This window comes from Tachypleus tridentatus, chromosome 7, assembly GCF_004210375.1.
Source record: "Tachypleus tridentatus isolate NWPU-2018 chromosome 7, ASM421037v1, whole genome shotgun sequence".
NCBI classification, from domain to species: Eukaryota; Metazoa; Arthropoda; class Merostomata; order Xiphosura; family Limulidae; genus Tachypleus; species Tachypleus tridentatus.
The window spans coordinates 122519857-122540250 of record NC_134831.1 but is presented as its reverse complement, the minus strand read 5'-3'; the positions used below and the strand labels follow the sequence as shown (position 1 = coordinate 122540250).

Genomic DNA, 20394 nt, shown 5'->3' with positions numbered 1-20394 from the left:
TTAAAAGATACTCATAAAATAATGTACAAAGTTTTTGTTTAATTAGGGATTATAGAAATACTTACAAAATATATCGTTTCCAAAAACGGTTAATATTTATATTAATTAGTTGTTGTTTTTGGAATTTCGCACAAAGCTACACGAGGGCTATCTGCGCTAGCCGTCCCTAATTTAGCAGTGTAAGACTAGAGGGAAAGCAGTTTGTCATCACCACCCACTGCCAACTCTTGGGCTACTCTTTTACCAACGAATAGTGGGATTGACCGTCACATTATAACGCCCCCACGGCTGAGAGGGCGAGCATGTTTGGCACGACTCGGGCGCGAACATATTAATTAGTAAATAAACAATTACCTGAATAGATGGAAGTGCCGAAAAGACACTTATAGTGCGATTTTTGTTGTGTTTATACAAATTTTAATATCTCAAACTAGTTGAAGTAAAGGGTGTGATAAGTGTAACTAAATCTTTGATGAGCAGTGTGTGCAAAACATATTTACACAAGGAGGAAACAGCGATGGAAAACCTACATCTTTGAAACTATTATTAATGTAGTTTTAATAATATTATCTATAAGTTTTAAGATGATTAATTAGTTTGTTTTACACTATTATTTTTAATTACATTTTATCTGGAAATTAATACCATTAATGGGCAAACAAATTTCTCAACGTCAAACATGGTTAAAAGTTTCACAAAGCGTTTACTTTTACTCTTATGACTTGGTCAGAGATACTGGAAGGTTAAAAGTTAAAACAGTCTTAATATCCTTTATCAACATATATGTGTCCAGTTTTGGCGCTTAAAATGTCTTGTGTGTGTATGTGTGTTAAAGAAATAATTGGACGCAAATTTATATAATAAATTTTATTCTGCAATCGCGTGTTTACTTTTACCTCATTTAAGTTGTTGGTTTAACTAGCCAACAAGCAATGAACTTTTTAAGACTTCCAATTCACAGAAATAACTAAGAATAAAAAGAGCTAAGAAAAACACTAAAAACTATAAACTTTAGGCTTAGCAAAAAAAAAATGGAACATTTTCTTCTTTATTTTGCTCTTTCGTTTCTTTTAATAAAAAACAAGTATGAATACCCTTAGTTTCTAAGTTCTCACACAATTCAATTCAAATGACTGAATTTTATCTCAAACCAATAAGTTGATATTGTTCTATCAACAAAGTTTTCTCTTTTTTTAACAAAGCGACGGGAAGCTAATACGTTTATGATAAACTGCTTGAGATGTAATAATGTATTATAGAAACAGGTCGTGAGTGCCTTCTATATATTTAGCTTTCAATCAGAATCATATACATATCACTCAAAAAAATCAGAAAAATACAACTTGTACAACTTTTATGACTATGTTTTTTCATTAAAATAGGTATGCAACATATATAAAATAGAAACTATGTCTTAAATGTAAACATTTCAAGTCTCACATTTTTTATTTTTCTGTTTTAAAATCATTATTTTATTGTAATTCATAATTACAATTCACCCATACCAACACTAGGGGTATAAAAACGTGTAAGTCACGAAATATACGTCTTTTTTTTTTTTTGCTTAAAATAAAAAGAGATGAAAACATCAATTCCTTCACCTAAAACACGACAATTGTGTGACTTATATTGTACTTACAATTAACCTTGTTATATATATATATATATATATATATATTTAAATTATTACTGTGTTTAATTTTTCTTTCTCAAGTTAACAGGGAAAAGTAGGATTTCCAGCTCTGCGTGTAATAAATTCATTTGTACAATAGAAGGACGTTCGAAAAATGACGTTTTCGTCACTTCATCTTATATACTTTAGGTCTCAGTAAAATGAACATACTGATGAGTATGTAATTTATTGCATTTTATATTTTTAAATTTTAGAATCCAATTAATCAAATATAAAATGGGGCAAAACCTCGCCTTTTAAAGCATCCCGATTTCAACACTGTTTGTAGATTGTGGTTTCGAATCTATTTTTCACAAAATAACAGAAAATAAAATTATCCATTCTCTTCCAGTGAAGAGAAAATCCCAAGAAAGGAAAATATTTTGATTAGGAACATAGAAAATAAGATTTCAGGATGACTCGCACATAACTACATCCTATTTTTGGACTTTGTTGGATCACAAATACTTTATAGTTCCTGAAAAAAATGACTTGAATATTGAAAGCACGTGGACATTTTTTGCACTCGTTTAAACTTGTTTTGCTAGAGTCTTGTGCTATTAAACAGGTTCTTTTGACACTTCAGATCCATTCAACTGAAATGGGTGGAAACTTTAGCGTGGAAGTCATATCTGTTTTGTCTAGAATTGCAATTGCATTTAGTGAGTTAGTAACACCGTACTGCATACCAAAACGTGCTTTAGCTTATGAGATAGTTTTTTTCGCACTTGCGTATTTCAAGTCGGAGTTCTATTAGTATATATCTATACAAAGAGATTAAATTACCTGCCTGTGGGAACTTGCTTTGCTTGTAAGATAACGAAAGTTTAAAAACTCAAAAATCTTTAACCAACACTTTTGGCACTTTTAAGTGCCATATTCGTAACTCCAAAGTTTTGACTGTATGTAATTTAGAGCATGTTTAAACAGAGTAGCGTGTCACGTTTGTATTAATATTAGTTCCTGTTACTAGAGGACGCTACTAATTATATTTATTCTAAATAAAGATTAACGCAAAAAACAAACAGATTGAACAAAAATGACTTTTCATTGCATATGCTTTTAGTGGCACTGTTCGTTTAGAAGATAAACACATTATTTTGAAATATGCAGAAATTTTTTGTCTAAAAATGCTCACCTAAATTAAAACAAACAACAGATAAAAAGAACTAAGAAATGAACGTCCAACACTGGATGTACACATTTCTAAGAACGGCATGTTTTAAAATAATTATAACCTTAAAAAGGAAAGGAGTATTTTATTATAAACGAGTGTCCTTTATAAAAACAGATCCGCGAGGTTGATTTATAATTCCACTACTTCATTCTTGGGATTGAAGTTTAATTTATAATTCCGCTACTTCATTCTTGGGATTGAAGTTTAATTTATTTGTGACGTTTTCTTGGGGCTTCGGTTTCGTCATGATACGTCACAACACTACTCCTAGATCCAGTGTTGTAAATCTGCGTTCTCTGATTCCTTCCTGTTTCCTCATCCGAACTGGCTTCTACGGCCGAGTTATTATAACCTTTAACGCTTCCATTAGAGCCCATTGCTATTCTGTCCAAACGACCTCGTTGCCGGTTCGTTGGATTTGTGAACTGGTTCCGGGCACCCAACGTCTCCATCTGGTTGTGTTTCTTTATCATTGAAGTCCGGCGATCAACCAAAACCCTCATGGTGTCCTTGCTTCGATGAAGTCCACTTAATACGGGCGTAACTGTGGTCAAAGAAACGGTGTAATTATTTGAAAGGCATTCTATGTGGAAATAAAAGTCATCTCGGCCTTGGCACGAGTTACTTGAAAAAGCTGTCGTAATTAAAAGGAATATTTTGAAAGATATGCTGTAGATGCAATGCTTTAAGCACAATATTCAAAACTTATACAAATGTATAGTAATTAGTATATATAATTAAAAATCCTAATCTCATATTTGTAAAGCATTTTACTTACTTATATAGCATGGATCCTGGTCATATGATGTGTAGGTAACTGTACAAGTACTCTAAATACGAATATGTGGTCATATAAAGTATTTATTATGCAAGATAATATTGTTATAGCAAAAACCTCTCCAGTTTCATAAACGAGCATTATTTAAGACGCCATCTATCTTTCGAATTTTACCAACGAACATTCCTGTGCTGAACTAGAAATTTGAACATACGGTAAAGAATATCCAACTTCGATGAAGAAACTCGTCTCATAATTAAATGAAAATAACTTTTATTAAATTACAATTGCAATGATTTTCTTAACTGAAGATGAATATTAAATGTTAATGGTAAACGAAAGACACTTACTTCCGTGCTCAGTTTCTCACGTGTAGTTAGTTTAAGCGGAAGTTTTTTTTTTTATAGCAAGTGTGTTAACGGATACAGTCGGTTGTTGTTAATCTAAGATGGTAGTTCAGACCAGTAACTAATTCTTCATGCAAAATTATGAATTATGAAACTCAATCAAGAAATGTCGATACAAAACTGTTTCCACTAGACCCAAAAACCCAAACGTGGTTGAGGACTCATAGTCTTCCAGTTTTTAAATTTTTACTCCATAATTCACATGTTATAGTTCAACATATTCTCCATAACGGGTCTCCTATTTTTTGATCTATTAGATGAAACAATTGGATACTCGTGAAATTTACGTGAAGACTTTATTTCCTGCGCCTCAGAAAACGCTAAGCCTAATCTCAATTCCAATGGGATTATATTTTGGGGATAATTGATAAATGAATCAATAGAACGTAAAATATTACGTAGCTGTCACGGGTTGAATAACGCTTAACCATTACATAGAAATAAATCTGAATCTGCCATGCTGTGCATCGTGTGGAGAACATGTCAAGAACCGGGTTTACAGTTGGTGTCATCACTTATACCGACATATCACATATTGAGAATAACATCTGTTATCACGTGTCTCATCTTTGGAGTTTTGACAAAACGCCTACTCTGATATTTCAGCTTCACTTTTCACAGAACTATAAAAGTTTTATGTGGTAATTTTCACTTGATATTTCAGTTGGTAAGCGAATCTCACCGTGAAAAACGGAAATTATGAAATACGGAAAACTGGTGACTCCCACGCTCTGAAAGAGGACGTGAATATACCTATGTGACTGATTGCACATTAGGCAGGTACGTGCGTGATTAACCCTTAGCATGCACACAGGTCAAACTGTGTCAGTCACTACGTTTTAGTGAGTTATATTTAAGACTTAATTAAACTACTTAATTATCATGGTGTGCGAACAAACTTGAAATTAAACCAAATTGAATCATTAATATTATATTAGTTTTAATAGTATCAGGATACACTTAAAAACAACTCCAAATTCCCCTAGCGTGAGAATTTGAATAGTTTTTTTGAGTAGTCACTTCTTCTGGAATTTTTTGTCCAACCCCTAGAAACCAACGAAACGTAACGTAAAATTTTGTCATCTCTCTTCTGAAGCTATATTTTTATATTCTTTAATTTTATGGAACTAAAGAGTAATCAGTGAAAAAGTCAGAAACCACTTTCCACGCCTACCACTGACATCCTGCAATTTACGATGTATTTTTCAGAGGCCAACTGCTATTAAGTTTATAACCAATATAATTTACAGGTAATTTACAAATTGGTTGGATATAAAAAATTACAATGAGAACACACTGGAAAAGAATAGTTGAGTTTCTAATTGCTCAAGTCACATCATTAGAGATGCTCGAGTACCCTTGCCGACACCGCCGGTACTGTTGCAATTCCTGGTCATGAGGTATCAAGCTAAATTCAGAACAAGTTTATCCAAATAGCTATACAAAACGGCCGATGGAATATCTATTATATCTTTTTTTTTAGGTTACTAAATTGAAGTATCAGTTTCTAGAAAGCATGATTTGGTTTGAGTTTCACTCAAAGCTACACGAGGACTAACTGCGCTAGCCGTCCCTAATTTAGCAGTGTAAGACTAGAAGGAAAGCAGCTAGTCATCACCACCCACCGCAAACTCTTGGGCTACTCTTTTACCAACGAATAGTGGGATTGACCGTCACATTATAACGCCCCCACGGCTGAAAGGGCGAGCATGTTTGGTACGACGGGGATTCGAACCTGCAACCCTCAGGTTACGAATCTAATGCCTTAACCACTCGGCCATGCTAGGCCAAGCATGTGATTAACAATTCTTAACAAAGGCTATATTATAATAAAACTTAACCACCCCGCCATGCTGGGCCAAGCATGTGACTAACAATTCTTAACAAAGGCTAAATTATATTAAACAGCTTTTCAACTTCATCACCAAGAGGAATATCACAACGTGATTTTTCTGAACAATGGCTGGTTACTGATAACTCAATTATATTACCAAGAACAACATCTCTGAAACGTTTTTTAAAAACAGTTGCGTACCAGCTTCGTTTCCAGGAGCAATACTCATGAAACGTTTTTTAAACGCCACATCAAGTGTCCCAACTCTTGCTTTCTGGTGTCGCCTCTTCTCCAAATTTTGAATGGTCTTCCGTCTGGCTAGTCTATCTCCAGTCTCGTAATCATCATCATCTTTCTCATCATCCTCCAGTCCTCTAAGTTTTTGAAGCTGTCGAGCTATCTGGACTGCATTTCTATCGACAAAGGCATCATCTGTCATGTCGTCCACCTTCTGCCTACAACAGTTAAGCTCGATTGAAGCCAGAATGTGTGACAAGGTTCCAAAGCGATGAAATAACATGCCAAAGAATTGAATGATCAAAATAATTGCAAAGAACGAAGCAAAAACCAATCCAATCGGTTCTAACTGCAAGTATTCTTTGTCGATTCGAACCTCACTGGTTTCAGGGATGTACGTGATGTTTGTTTTGACCCCTAACGGCCAGTTGATGTGTAGTTGATCCTTATGTAACTGAAGAAGGAAAACGATTAGGATAAAGAGGGCATTCGACATGAGAAAGCCAAACACTACTTTATTTCGCAGTTCTTTCAACTCTGATGCTACGCGTGCTTCGTGTTCTTTGTTCTGGTCCAATGGGTAAAGGTACTTTTCAATCATTTCTTTCCAGAACTGGATTTCAGCTCCATTCAGGTACTCTACTTCCCCTCGTTTCAGATCCTTGTCTTCAATCCAGTATGGATTTACCAAATCGTCTCGTTCTACTTTGGGTTCTGCAAAAGAAAACAAGCACACAATATAAGAATGCATCACTTAAACTAGGATGACAACGTTCCCAAAATAAAGCCTCAAACACAACAAAAATTACTTTTACCGTCCAACCTGTTGTAGAAATTATCAATCTTCATTGCGATGCTTTCATTCCTAATATGCTTGGAATGTAATTAAATACATTATGTAAAATTAAACATTGTATGAAGATGTAAATTGAATTTCATGGCTTAAAGTGATGCGTGTGAAATTGTGAAAATTACAACCTCTTTAACAGAATAAAGCATAATTACAGCTGAAATTTTAAGTATAATATTGATAAATTAACAGCTATATTAACATATTTAAGAGGCCCGGCATGGCCAGATGGGTTAAGGCGTTCGACTCGTAATCCGAGGGCCGCGGGTTCAAGTCTCTGTCACACAGAACATGACATGGGGGCATTATAATGTTACGGTCAATTCTACTGTTCGTTGGTAAAAGACAAGCCCAAAAGTTGGCGGTGGGTAGCGATGGTTAGATGCCTTCTCCCTAGCCTTACACTGCAAAATTAGGGATGGCTAGCGAAGATAGCTCTCGTGTTTCTTTGTGCGAAATTGAAAAACAAAATATAAACATATTTAATTCATATGCCAATGACAAAAGGAACTTTTTATTATGGAAACAGGAAGTGTACTATGTAATGTAATTAATTGGTTTTCTCAATAATGATAACGTAACATATGTTCTTTTCAGATGCATCGAAAGTTTCTAATACAATCTCATTAAAAAAATTAATGAAAAAGAAGGCTTATAAAATCTGAAATAAGTGGTTTAGTTTTAACCACTCAAGCCCGAGTGGACGCTTCATCCGAAAATCTCGATTTGCCCATGGAACAATGACAATGTCCGATAAAATGTTTCTTTGAATGAAAACTGATTATGCCATGTCATTTATTATTCACCTTTTGAAAATAGACGTGAAAGTTTATAAGATGTGGCAAAAATTATTAGGACATTATGAAAATATTTCCATCAAAATGAGCAAAACATTATGGGTTTAAATCATATATGTTAAATAGTAAACACATAGTTAAAATTAATACAATCATAAGCAGCGAAGTGGAAGTTAACTTTTTAGCACACAAGGGATTTTTGTCATCATTTCCCTCACATGATTTCTGTGAAGTTAGGCTTAATGGCGAAATAGCTAGTTTTTCCAAATTATTCAGTATTAATTTATAAGTAAATAATTATTCCAGTTATACAAAAAAGAAGCTTAATATAAATTTGATTAAATAAAAGATTTAACACGAGATTTTCTTTAAAATAGTTAACTAAAATAACTTAAAACAGTCCAATATATTGTATTCTACAATATATTGTAGAAACGGAAAACGTAGGTTTTTAGATAAAAAAGTATATTTTGCACAAATCAGAATTTTAATTATCATTAAAAAGAACAAAATAAAGTAACAGAAAAATGCCTCAAAGGGATTTTAATACCTAAAATAATCATATATCTTAATGGTTTGAATTTCGCGCAAAGCTACACGAGGGCTATCTGCGCTAGCCGTTCCTAATTTAGTAGTGTAAGACTAGAGGGAAGGCAGCTGGTCATCACCAACACCGCCAACTCTTAGGCTGATATTTTACCAACGAATAGTGGGATTAACCGTCACATTATAACGTCCTCAGGGCTGAAAGGGCGAGCATGTTTGGTATGATGGGGATTCGAACCGAATTACGAATCGAGTGTCTTAACCACGTGGCCGTGCTGGGCCTATATATTAATGAAATTAATAATACCTATTATGTCTGCTTTATTCTCTCTTGTGGTATGGTATAAACTGTTTGAAAGGGGGGTATTTTTTCAACAGTTAATAAGCCAAGTATTACAATACAGTTGTAAAATATCATAAGGTGTATTGTTGTCGCAGTATTATGAATAGGAAATTATATCTTGAAACTTTAAACATACTATACACTTATAAAACATTAGATATATTCATCAAAGATACAGTACATGAAATTTGAAAAATAAAACTAATATACACGAAACAAGAGTTGAAATATTATGGAAATTTACACATACGTGAAGTTAAAAGTCCTTTGTGTCAAACATCGAAACTTTGTAATAATATTCCAAATAAAATAACATCACTATTTAAATCATAATTAAAACGCCCCACAGTGGCACAGCGGCATGTCTGCGAACTCCGACCCCTAGAAACCGAGTTTCGATATTCGAGGTGGACAGAGCACAGACAGCCCATTGTACAGATTTGTGCTTAACTACAAAGAAACATGGATGAGAAATAAATAATTAATAACTATGAACTCACAAAAATATTTTTTATGCTAGTAATTGCTTGATTATTATTAAGTTCAAAACTTCATAGGGGGCTACATGTGCTGTGCACACCACGATTATTGTTAGCGTAAAAAAGTCCTCAGATATAACGCTGAGCTGCCAGAGGCGCTTATAAAATTTGTTACTTTTTCATTAAAATGTTTACTAAAAACAAAACAAAATATAATCTCTCTAAAATTACTCAGTTACAGGATATACTGAAATAAAAGTATTTATTTTAGTTTCAAGTGCTATAAAACTGAGCCAATCTAGAAACCAATTAAATTATACCTAGTCCTTCACTGTCAGCGTCTTCTGAGTTGCTCTCAAAATCCTCTGCTGCTTCTGCTTCTTCTGTAACTGTAGAAATTCGTTCAGACCCTCGTTCCGAACGACGTCCCAAAGAAGATCGACGTTTGATTCCACTACCAGGCAACAAATGTTGACCAACGTCCAGATGTCTCTCCAATTCTCCAATCTTCTTGTTTAAGGAATCGAGTTGGTCACTTATCCTTAAAAGTTGAACTTTCTCTTCATTGGCCTTCGGATAGGTGCATAACATGCAAGTGAAAAGATTGGCTAAGCTGAAGGTTATACTTCCATCTTCTTCGCCATCTCCTCCACTCAAACCGAGGAAACCAAATATGTCATTCGTGCTTCTCTTCTGCTTCTTTGCCTTCTGCATTTCCTCCAGCTCTTTTTTCTCTTGTTCTATCTCCTTCTTCGATTTCTTTGTTTGAACTTCACGAGTACCCCAAGAAACGACATTTAAATTCGCCAAGGAGTACAGAATCAACAACAGATACATGGACGGAACACTGATAAAGTACAGAAGGCCGGGAACTACACACCAAAACTCTTGAGGGTGAATGACTGCAGCTATGAAGAAACTACTGGATAATCCAATCAAGAAAATCGAAGAAGGAGAGCCAATTCCGTCTTCAGAAAGCTGGATGGACGTACCAACCAGTACAGCCATCATAAGCAAGGCATATGCAGAACTGAATATCTGAGCTATAAGAATCTGCCAAAAGAAAGCGAAACGTGAGAAGTAAGCACAAGAATTTGGAATGAAAACTGAATTACTTTAAAACTTTTCAATGGATTATATAGTATATAGTTATAGCATAGAGGGAAAATGTACATCAGTGATTGAAATATTTAAATTTGTTTTGCTGATTAATTTATAATTGAAATTAATTTTGAACAGATATTAAATATAATCTTTTACCTTGATAATTTTGTAAAGTTTGATTTTCGTTTTTCATAAGTTTCAATCATTCATAGTCAGGGGCGTAGATTTTTTACACCCGATGAGGGGGATGATTTTTGTAGCCACTTATGTGGACTGTTCAATTTGCAAATTGGTGATCTCTGATTACGTGAACCTGAAAGCTGTAAGCATGCAGTCACAGAGTAATCTTGTTGCCACGATACTTGCATGTATACTTAGGCCTACTGACTGATACTTACGAAGTTACGAACTATAAACTTAAATCGAAAAGCTTAGAAGCACGCCTATATTAAAGATGTACATTTCGGCTACTGAAAAAGCCTACATCTAGGCCTAATTATGTTATTCGATTGGTAATAACACGATAATCACAAGAACAAACACACAATTTGTAGGCCTGTGATGCAATAAAACAATTCAGCAGACCAAACTGTAGGGGGTGATGATTGTATTTACCCCCACCCAAAATGAAGGGGGATGTATACCTTCCATTCCCCCAGGATCTACGCCCCTGTTCATAGTCATGCCTGATTTTGTATAATTTTTCTTATTAAACGAAAGGAGAGAAAGCATTGTAACCGAAAATATAACTTACAAACTTCAAACTCAAAGTTACCAACCTACCTGAATGTTGTTGTTTGCCACGAAGCATATGAAAATGAAAAACAGGATAGGAATTATATTAGCACCAAAAGATGTCCAGTTAGAAATCTTGAAAGCAGCGACCATGGCTCCTACCAACATAAGGAAAATTGTACCAGGACCCAGTACAGTTCCAACCATCAACATAGCCTGATATATAATATAAGGCAGAGAGATGTTATCGTTGATTTCAATAGTCCTTTTGTAGTCACCCAACAAATCCATGATATTTGCCATGGTAGAGGGCGCCCATCGACGACGTTGGGTGTAAAACTCCCCAAAGCCTTCAGGACAATGTGTATAAGCATCCGAAGCTGCACTGTATTCGACCCTGTATCCCCTCTGAAGCATCAGTGTACAGAGCCAGCGGTCTTCTCCTGTTAAGAAAACAAAGCAGAGTGAATTTGAACACCAAATGTGTATTTTAAAATTCTATTTGTTACCGCAGACAATACCTAAAATTACACATACACATTGAAGTATTTCAAGTTAAGAACATTTGTTTTTTTATTTCTCTAATTTCGCGCAGAGCTATACGAGGAGGCTATCTGCGCTAGGCGTCACTAATGTAGCAGTGTAAGACTAGACGGAAGGCAGTTAGCCATTATCGCCCACCGTCGACTCTTGGGCTACTCTTTTTACCAACGAATAGTGAGATAAAGGATAGCATTATGATGTCCCACGGCTACAAAGGCGAGCACATTTGGTGTGACGGGGATTCGCAATCGCGACTCTCAGATTAGATGTCGAGCGCCCCCTAACCACCAGGCCATGTTGAGCAGTTGAGGACGTCTTTGAAAGTGTAAAGTTGAAATGCTGATACGTTACTTTCGGAATTTTGTCCACCTGAAATGATATTTGTGAATTCAAAAATTATCCTCATTATGTTTTAGGTTTTAGGAAAGAGGTTCTGTCAACTTGTGTTAGCACTAAATTTAGTATAATTAAACATTCTTTCACCCGAAGTATCCTGCACTTAATAAAATATCTCAGACATACCTCGATCATTATACACAAAGAGAAAGCTGTGTATTAGACCTGGCCGTACTGTACACAGAACTACAATTTCTTTTATCGTACTATACGTTGTTTAAGAATCGTGTATTTACCTTGATCGTACTGTACGTAGTGCAGCGGGTCTTCTGATTTTGTGGTGTATTTTCTCATTACGTTGTCGTCCATGAGAGCTTTTGCTCGGAAAAGCGAAAAGCATCCGGGACTACATAACACACAGCCAATCATGTGTTCAGTTGCCTTTTGTAGCCAATGACCAATAGCGTACTCAAACTTCTGATACCACACCATGGGACCTAGATAAAAATTTCAAAAATCTTGGAAACATTTGGCCGAGTACGAGAACCCGTACTGGAATACAATTACTCAGCTTCGTATAACACTTTACAAAACAAAACGAAATATTATCTACAACATTCCGCGTATCAAGAACCACACAACAGCTAAATTTATTCAGGATTATTCAAGCATAGATGACATATCCGACAGACAACACCATAACACAAGGAATTATTTCTATAATGCTCTGTATAGAAACGAAGTGAAATAAATAGATACGTCATACCTAATAGACTACTACATAAATACCTCTCCTCATTGAATAGTTTCACTGATTATAATAAATAAGCCATCTACAGCTAGGACTTACAATATATCATTAGAATAAGGTATTATCAGTATGTTAAAGGGTATTTATGTAAATACACTCCCACTGAGTTAAACTTGTGAGTCCGAAGGGCAATCACACGGACCTACTTTCAGTGTAGTGTTAACAAACGTTAACTATGTATCATGCATCATTCATTGACATGGTCCAATGAAAGGGATCTGATGAAGTATCCTAAAGAATACAAAATCCAGCCCTCGTGTAAAATACATTATTAACATTTGCAGATGCAGGGAACATTGACAAACATCTATACAGGAGACGTAAAGAGGTCAAATCTGCACGTGACCCCTTCCCCCGACTATCGATAGCGAAAACCAATGATGAACTTTAACTTAAATATAAGAATCAAATTTGTTTTGAATCTTCTTGGCTAAAAAACAATAATTTGTTCTACACGTGGATGATAAGTTGTTCATTTTTTCCTTTCATTAATGTTCAGAGACATTTATTTTTATTATCACTCAGATAAAGTGTTTCCTTGTCGTAGGTAACAAAATTGGATTTTAGTTTTATTAAACTCTTGAGAAACTTCGTAACGTAGAAAGAATCAGTTGTATTGTGTTAGTTTTCGTTAACACCTCTTTATTATATTACATTATCACATTGATAACGATTAAATAAACCAGTGTAAGACTAGAGGGAAGGCAGCTAGTCATCACCAACTCTTGAGGTACTCTTTTACCAACGAATAGAGGGATTGATCGTCACATTATAACGCTCCCACAGCAAAGAGAGTAGGCATGTTTGGTGTGACAGGGATTCGAACCCGTGACCCTCAGATTACGAATTGAACGCCTTAACCAACCTGGCCATGCATGGCCCTAAAGCAAGGAACGTACACAAGTTAGTGTTAATTTATCTCTTTATAGAATATAAATCGTACTTAATAAAGGCTTAGCTAATGTTAGACCTCAGGTAAGTGGACTTAAGATTTCGGTTTCTGCGATTTGAATTATTTTGTATTATTTTTAAATTCTACATTTAAAAAAATACTGTTGCAGCCAAAATGCTAACCTGACTTGAAATTTTTCGCAAGTCTCTCCTAGTTTACTACTACTAATTAAAAAAATATGTTAAATATTTTAAGCACCTGTTCCTACAGGATGGATACGACCACATGCTGCTCCTAAGTTTCGGTTCTTCTTCATCAGATCTACCAGAAGCTGTACCGCGGGTGGCCGGAAGTTGATATCGCCATCTAGTGTTAATATAAAGGTATTTTCTGCAATTACTTCCTTTCTGCTCACATCTATCGGGAGCTCCATCAGTCTGTGTCCGAGTAGGTAGTACATGTACATCACCTAATGAGAACGAAAGAAATACATATAATTACTCCCTAATTCGACTGAATTTTGATAAATCAAAAGTATTAGTAACGCAGCAACATGACAATGAAATACGTAAAAATTTAAAATTTTTCCTAAACTAAAACAATGTTATTCTAAACTGAATATAGAAGAATTCTTGTTGTTGTTTTGTTCAGTATAGGTAGCTTTGTAAGAATCTACATACACGTATGTGTATTATTATTGGATTCTGTGCGGTCTTCTCTCATTTCACCATTGTAAAACCGAAGATTTACTGCTCCCTCTTTGGTGTACAGATGGTTTTAAAATCACAAAATAAAACATCAGGTAAAAATAAATATGTACAATTAAAACGTGCTGTAGTTTCAACCACGTTTATAGACGATCAAAGAAAGCTATTTAACCAATGTAATATGACAACGTCAGTTCCTTTCAGCTCTTTTCCTTTTAACCATTACCCTCCTTTACGTCATGTTTTAATATTTGTAAATCTTCTAACTTCTTCGCTTCTTTATGTTTTTCCATAAATTTTTCTTCTTCATAGCAACTCCTGTACCGTTAATTGTTTATATACATACAGACCCAGCATGGCCAGGAGGTTAAGGCGCTCGACTTGTAATCCGAGAGCCGGAGGTTCGAATCCCCGTCACACCAAACATGATCACCATTTCAGCCATGGGGGCGTTATAAGTGACAGTCAATCCCACTATTCGTAGGCAAATGAATAGCCCAAGAATTGGCGGTGAGTGGTGATGACTAGCTGCCTTCCCTCTAGTCTTACACTGCTAAATTAGGGGCAGCTAGCGCGGATAGCCCTCGTGTAGCTTTGCGTGAAATTAAAATAACAATATGAGTATTGTATGTGAACATTTTCAGACTGTTGATGATGGAGTGTTTAAATTCCGGAACGTTCGAAAGTTAAGAGTATCGTTTGCACACATTTGCTTCTTTGTATTTAAGCACAAAACTGCAGAATGAGTTATACGATTTCACTCGTAACTTAAATCCTCTGAATAAATCGTAACAACTCAGAGCTATCTAACTCAAAGAAATGAGAAGTGTCACAATTATTTACACATTGTCACTTCCAGTAACCTCCTGGGGGAAGGTAACAGGAAGGTTAAATCAGTGAAAATGTGCAGCAATACAGTCGCTCACCTATTTATGTGCTTATGAGAATCCTTCCTGAGAGTCTTGAGAAAACAGTAGATAAATAACTACCTTTGAATCTCATTGCGCTGCTCTAAAAAAAACATACAATAACAAAGATTTTTTTCAGTAAAATATAAAACAAATCCTTTATTATATTTGTTTCACCCGACTAGTTTCGGTAGCAAACTGTATCCGCCGGCAGTCTGTTGGAGCGAGTAATAAATAGCTTATTTTTTACTGTAACAACAACTGTAGTTTATTTTACTTGTAATGTACAACAGATAAATATTGAGGCCCAGCATGGCCAAGCATGTTAAGGCGTGCGACTCGTAATCCAAGGGTCGCGGGTTCTCGCTTGCGTCGCGCCAAACATGCTCGCCCTCCCACCCATGGGGACGTTATAATGTGACGGTCAATCCCACTATTCGTTGGTAAAAGAGTAGCCCAAGAGTTGACGGTGGGTGGTGATGACTAGCTGCCTTCCCTCTAGTCTTACACTGCTAAATTAGGGACGGCTAGCGCAGATAGCTCTCGAGTAGCTTTGCGCGAGATTCAAAAACCAAAACAAACAAGATAAATATTGTTCTTTTTTGTGTTTCATAACATACTTCATTCTAGAAATCTCTACTCTCGCAAACAATGCATAATAATCGCGTTTCTAGATTTTTTTTTTATGTTCCATGTATCTAAATTAAATTTCAAAGCCAATCGATAAAGGATGGAATAACATCTTAAAACATAGAAATACAAAATCCAATTACACATTCTGTCAAAATATCAACACCGAACAAACTATAGCAATTCGTGTCCTGTCGTAAGGACATTTATTACACCTTCTTCAAGAACTTATTATTTCATCATATTTGTGTGAGTACTTCGTCCAAGTAACACTCAATCGCGATAAAAAAAAATACTGTGTAATTGTGCAAAAGGGTTTTTGCATTCTGTATGACGTAATATTTTTAACTTGACACGAATTGCGTTTTTCCAATAAACAACAGTATTGTTTTCGTATTGATATTGTAGTAATCTTATGATTAAGGTGTTTTAAAGAAATATCCAAATGACAATTATCTTGATACATTTTGTGAATATAACATAACTTTTAAGAAATATATGGTTTTCTAATCAGCATGTTAGTAACACCGAGGTAAACTTCTAATATAACGCTAAGAACATAAAACATCAGTAGTTCATTTCCGTACAGAAATTTAATATAAGGTGACTTCCATACAGTAGCTCAGTGCTAGACGACTACCATACATGAATGAAATGCCAGGCGACTTCTATACAGGAATTCAACGCCAGGTGACTTCCATACAATAGCTCAGTGCCAAGCGACTTCCAAACATGAATCTAATGCCAGGTGCCTTCCGTACAATAGCACAGTGCCAGCGACTTCCGTACTACTGTTTTAGAAAGTTTGCATGTAACTAAATAAAGTCGCCTACCCTCTCTCCTTCCTTCTCTGAGAATTAATTGTTAACAGTGACTTATATGATACCTTATTGTCTCCACTTATTGTTTTCAGACGCTGCTTCTAGCTCCATGGTAAATGACATACAGCACATAAAATCAATGTCATCAAATCGGATACATCGAATAACATGAACGAAGCGCCTCTTTTACTCTAGTAGTTGGTTTATCTAATTGTTTAATAGTTTAAGGTTAATTTAAGAGGTGGTCGACTCGAGTTACTTACGTTTCTTGATAAATTTTACAAATAAAAGTGTGTGTGTGTGTTTTCGTATAGCAAAAACACAACGGGCTCTCTGCTGAGTTCACCGAGGGAATCAAATCCCTGATTTTAGAGTTGTAAATCCGTAGACTTACCTCTGTACCAGAGGGGGTTCAACTAGTTTCATCTGGTCATTTTTGTATGTTTGTTTTTGACATTATAACGGCTGAAAGGACGAGCATATATGTTGTGACGGAGATTCGAACCCTCAACCATCAGATTACGAGTCGAGCGCCTTAACCACTTGGCCATGCTGGGCCTAAATAAAATTATCTGCTAACGATAAAAGGAAATCCTTAGTCTTTCGAACTGGATTTAGATAACAACAATGAAGACGAATCTGTCTGACGTACTTACCTGGCTCCATCTTTTTCGATGTCTAATCTTAGCTTTGTCTTTAAGATGAGCAATGAGCTTATTCTTCCCTGGCATGTTCCAAACAAGTCGTCCTCCATAGGGAGTTGGATACTTCTTTGGAGGTTTCAAGCGGATGTTTGTCTGATGGACGTTGCTGTAAAAATTAACTTAATGTCATTGGAAAAACTACTTGTAAGAATATGTTTTTCACCCATCTTTGAGCAACGTACACTGTAATTCATTTCCTTAATAAATATAGGTAATAAGTTTTACATACTGAGTATCCAATAACTGAATTTATAACAGGAATCGAACGATAAAGTTGAAAGGATTCAACAAATTTATTTCGACAAAATTAAATTATAAACTTTCTGTCAACATTTCATAAAAATAAGTGAACGAAGGTAAATTTATATTGTATAAACCGTTGTAATTAGCTGCATTAGGTATATCGTAATTAATTCTTACTCACACAATCTGGAAAAAAGCATAACAATAAAATCAAAACATGCATTGAATGCGGCAAATTCAATAAAATATTCTAGCTAGTCTTACATTGCATCCAATAATTCACAATATAAAAGACAGATAGTAAGATAATGTCATTCCGTTAAGCTTTATAAAAATAGAATCTCAATGCAAAGCTCGTGATTAGAGTTCCAACACTAACGGTTTAAGCTACAACCAAAAGTCGTACAAAATTTAAGTAGTAGTTGTTTGTTTGTTTTGAATTTCGCGCAAAGCTACTCGAGGGCTATCTGCGCCAGCCGTCCCTAATTTAGTAGTGTAAGACTAGAGGGAAGGCAGCTAGTCATCACATCCCACTGCCAACTCTTGGGCTACTCTTTAACCAACTAATAGGGGGATTGACCGTCACATTATAACGCCCCCACGGCCGAAAGGGCGAGCATGTTTGGTGCGACCGGGATTCGAACCCCGCGACCCATGGATTACGAGTCGAACGCCTTAACACGCTTGGCCATGCCGGGCCAAGTAGTAATTTAGATAGATAACATTTATTTTATTAATAATTTTTAATATGTTTCCTATAATTCGTAGGAAAAATTAAAATTCTAGAACAGAAATATTTAAATGAATAATATTACCATATGAATGGCTTTGAAATCGTGGTTTTTATTTTGACTTGGCTGTGTCACAGTAACTAACCTCTTATGATGCTGTCTACTAAACAGTAATAATATTTTCAACCTATGCCACACGTGAAATAAAAGATAACAAATGAACCTTTAACTCGCTTATACAAGAGTAATCATATGAAAAAAACAATAAATTTTAAAAGATGTATAAGGCTGTATGATTTATTATTGTGTGTTGTATCAAAACGTCACCGTAGAATTAACATTTATCTTCGATATTTAACCTGTTAACTGCCAAGTATTTCAGCTGCTACAATACAACTCTAATGCATCTTCATTTTGTAACTTTCTTCGTGACGCCATTTTGGATCGAAAGTGAGACAATTTGTAAGTCAAATGCATGTATGGTGCTGACATCTAGCGTTGAAGTTGGGTATTATTGATAACGAATTAACTCCTCCGTGGTACTGTGTTACCGATCGGCTTGGACAAGTTATCTCATCTACGGCACTGAACAGATTAATGTCATGGCCAGATGGTTAAGGCATTCCAATTGCAATATGATGGTCAGGAGCTCGAATCCCCGTCACACCAAACATGCTCGCTTTTTCAGCCGTGTGGGCGTTATAATGTAACGGCCAATCCCTCTATTCTTTGGCAAAAGAGTAGCCCAAGAGTTGGCGGTAGGTGCTGTTGATTACCTACCTTCCCTCTAGTCTTTCACTACTAAATTAGGGACGGCTAGCACAGAAAGCCTTTGTGTAGCTCTGCATGAAATTCAAATCAAACCAATCTTAATTTGATGATTTTGTTTGCTTCAGAATTTTCACTCAAAGCTACACAGGGGTTTTATGAAATGATAGACTAAATGAAAACAGCTTGTCAGATGCACCTATCTTGGGTTACTCCTGTATTACCGAAAAGTGGGATTAAGATTGTCACTCATCAGCTGCTCAAGGTCCAAATATGCGACGCGAATTTTTTCGACAACGTGTCGTGAATTCTGAATCTTCATACATAAGTCTGGCCACGCTAATAACTGGTCTACATATACACTTTTTTCTAGCGCTTAAAATATACGATACGACGTCCAATAACAGTGTGTATCAGCTTTATAGATTGTGTTCAAACAGGGTTTGTCCCGATTCCCGTTTCTTTTCTCGTTGAAAGCTGGGAAAACTTAAGCTGTAGAGCCTTTTTGCCTTAAAACCTTTGTTTATTATCTAAGAGTTTGGGTTTGTTTTTGAATTTCGCGCAAAGCTACTCGAGGGCTATATGCGCTAGCCGTCCCTAATTTAGCAGTGTAAGACTAGAGTGAAGGAAGCTAGTCATCACCACCCACTGCAAACTCTTAGGCTACTCTTTACCAACGAATAATGGATTTGACAGTCATATACTAACGCCCCAACGGCTGAAAGGAAGAACATGTTTAGGGTGACGGAGATTCGAACCTGTGACCCTCAAGATTACGAGTCGAGTGCCTTAACCACCTAGCCATGTTGGGGCTATTATCTAAGTGACTGTGCCAGGAGATATGCCCAGCTTCATAACGATAACGTTTTTGGAAAGTGGATTTACTTTTATGATCATAGCTGCCGTTTTGTGTTGTTACAGTTCATGTTTTAAGAACTTTGTCGGTGCCTGTGTGAACGCTCTACTGTGCAAGACGTTTCGTGTCAGATCATTGCACAAGCATGCAGAAATTGTTCTTATTAAGCGCAATTAACCACCTGCATGAGTCCTAACTGAATGATGATTTGGAATCAAGCACAGAGCTACACAATGGACTATCGGTTCTCTGCCCACCACGGGTATCGAAACCTGGTTTCTAGCAGAATGTCTCTGGGCTACTCAAATCGATTAGTTGAATTGGCTATTATGTCATAACGGGCCTGGCATGGCCTAGCGTGTTAAGGCGTGGGACTCGTAATCCGAGGGACGCGGGTTCGCGCACGCGTCGCGCCGAACATGTTCGCCCTCCCAGCCGTGGGGGCGTTATAATGTGACGGTCAATCTCACTATTTGTTGGTAAAA

General features: G+C 36.0%; 1 pseudogene across 1 annotated transcript in view; it reads right to left on the bottom strand.

The window, feature by feature from the left end:
• Positions 1-852: 852 nt before the first annotated feature.
• LOC143256516 (chitin synthase chs-2-like) overlaps positions 853-20394 on the bottom strand; it is a 53558-nt pseudogene continuing 34016 nt past the window's right edge. The window contains exons 10-16 of the transcript XR_013031394.1: positions 17264-17417; positions 13800-14010; positions 12135-12335; positions 11008-11402; positions 9441-10173; positions 6070-6819; positions 853-3393 (exon numbers count right to left, since the gene is read on the bottom strand). The product of XR_013031394.1 is annotated as a chitin synthase chs-2-like (transcript). The remainder of the gene's footprint in view (positions 3394-6069; positions 6820-9440; positions 10174-11007; positions 11403-12134; positions 12336-13799; positions 14011-17263; positions 17418-20394) is intronic.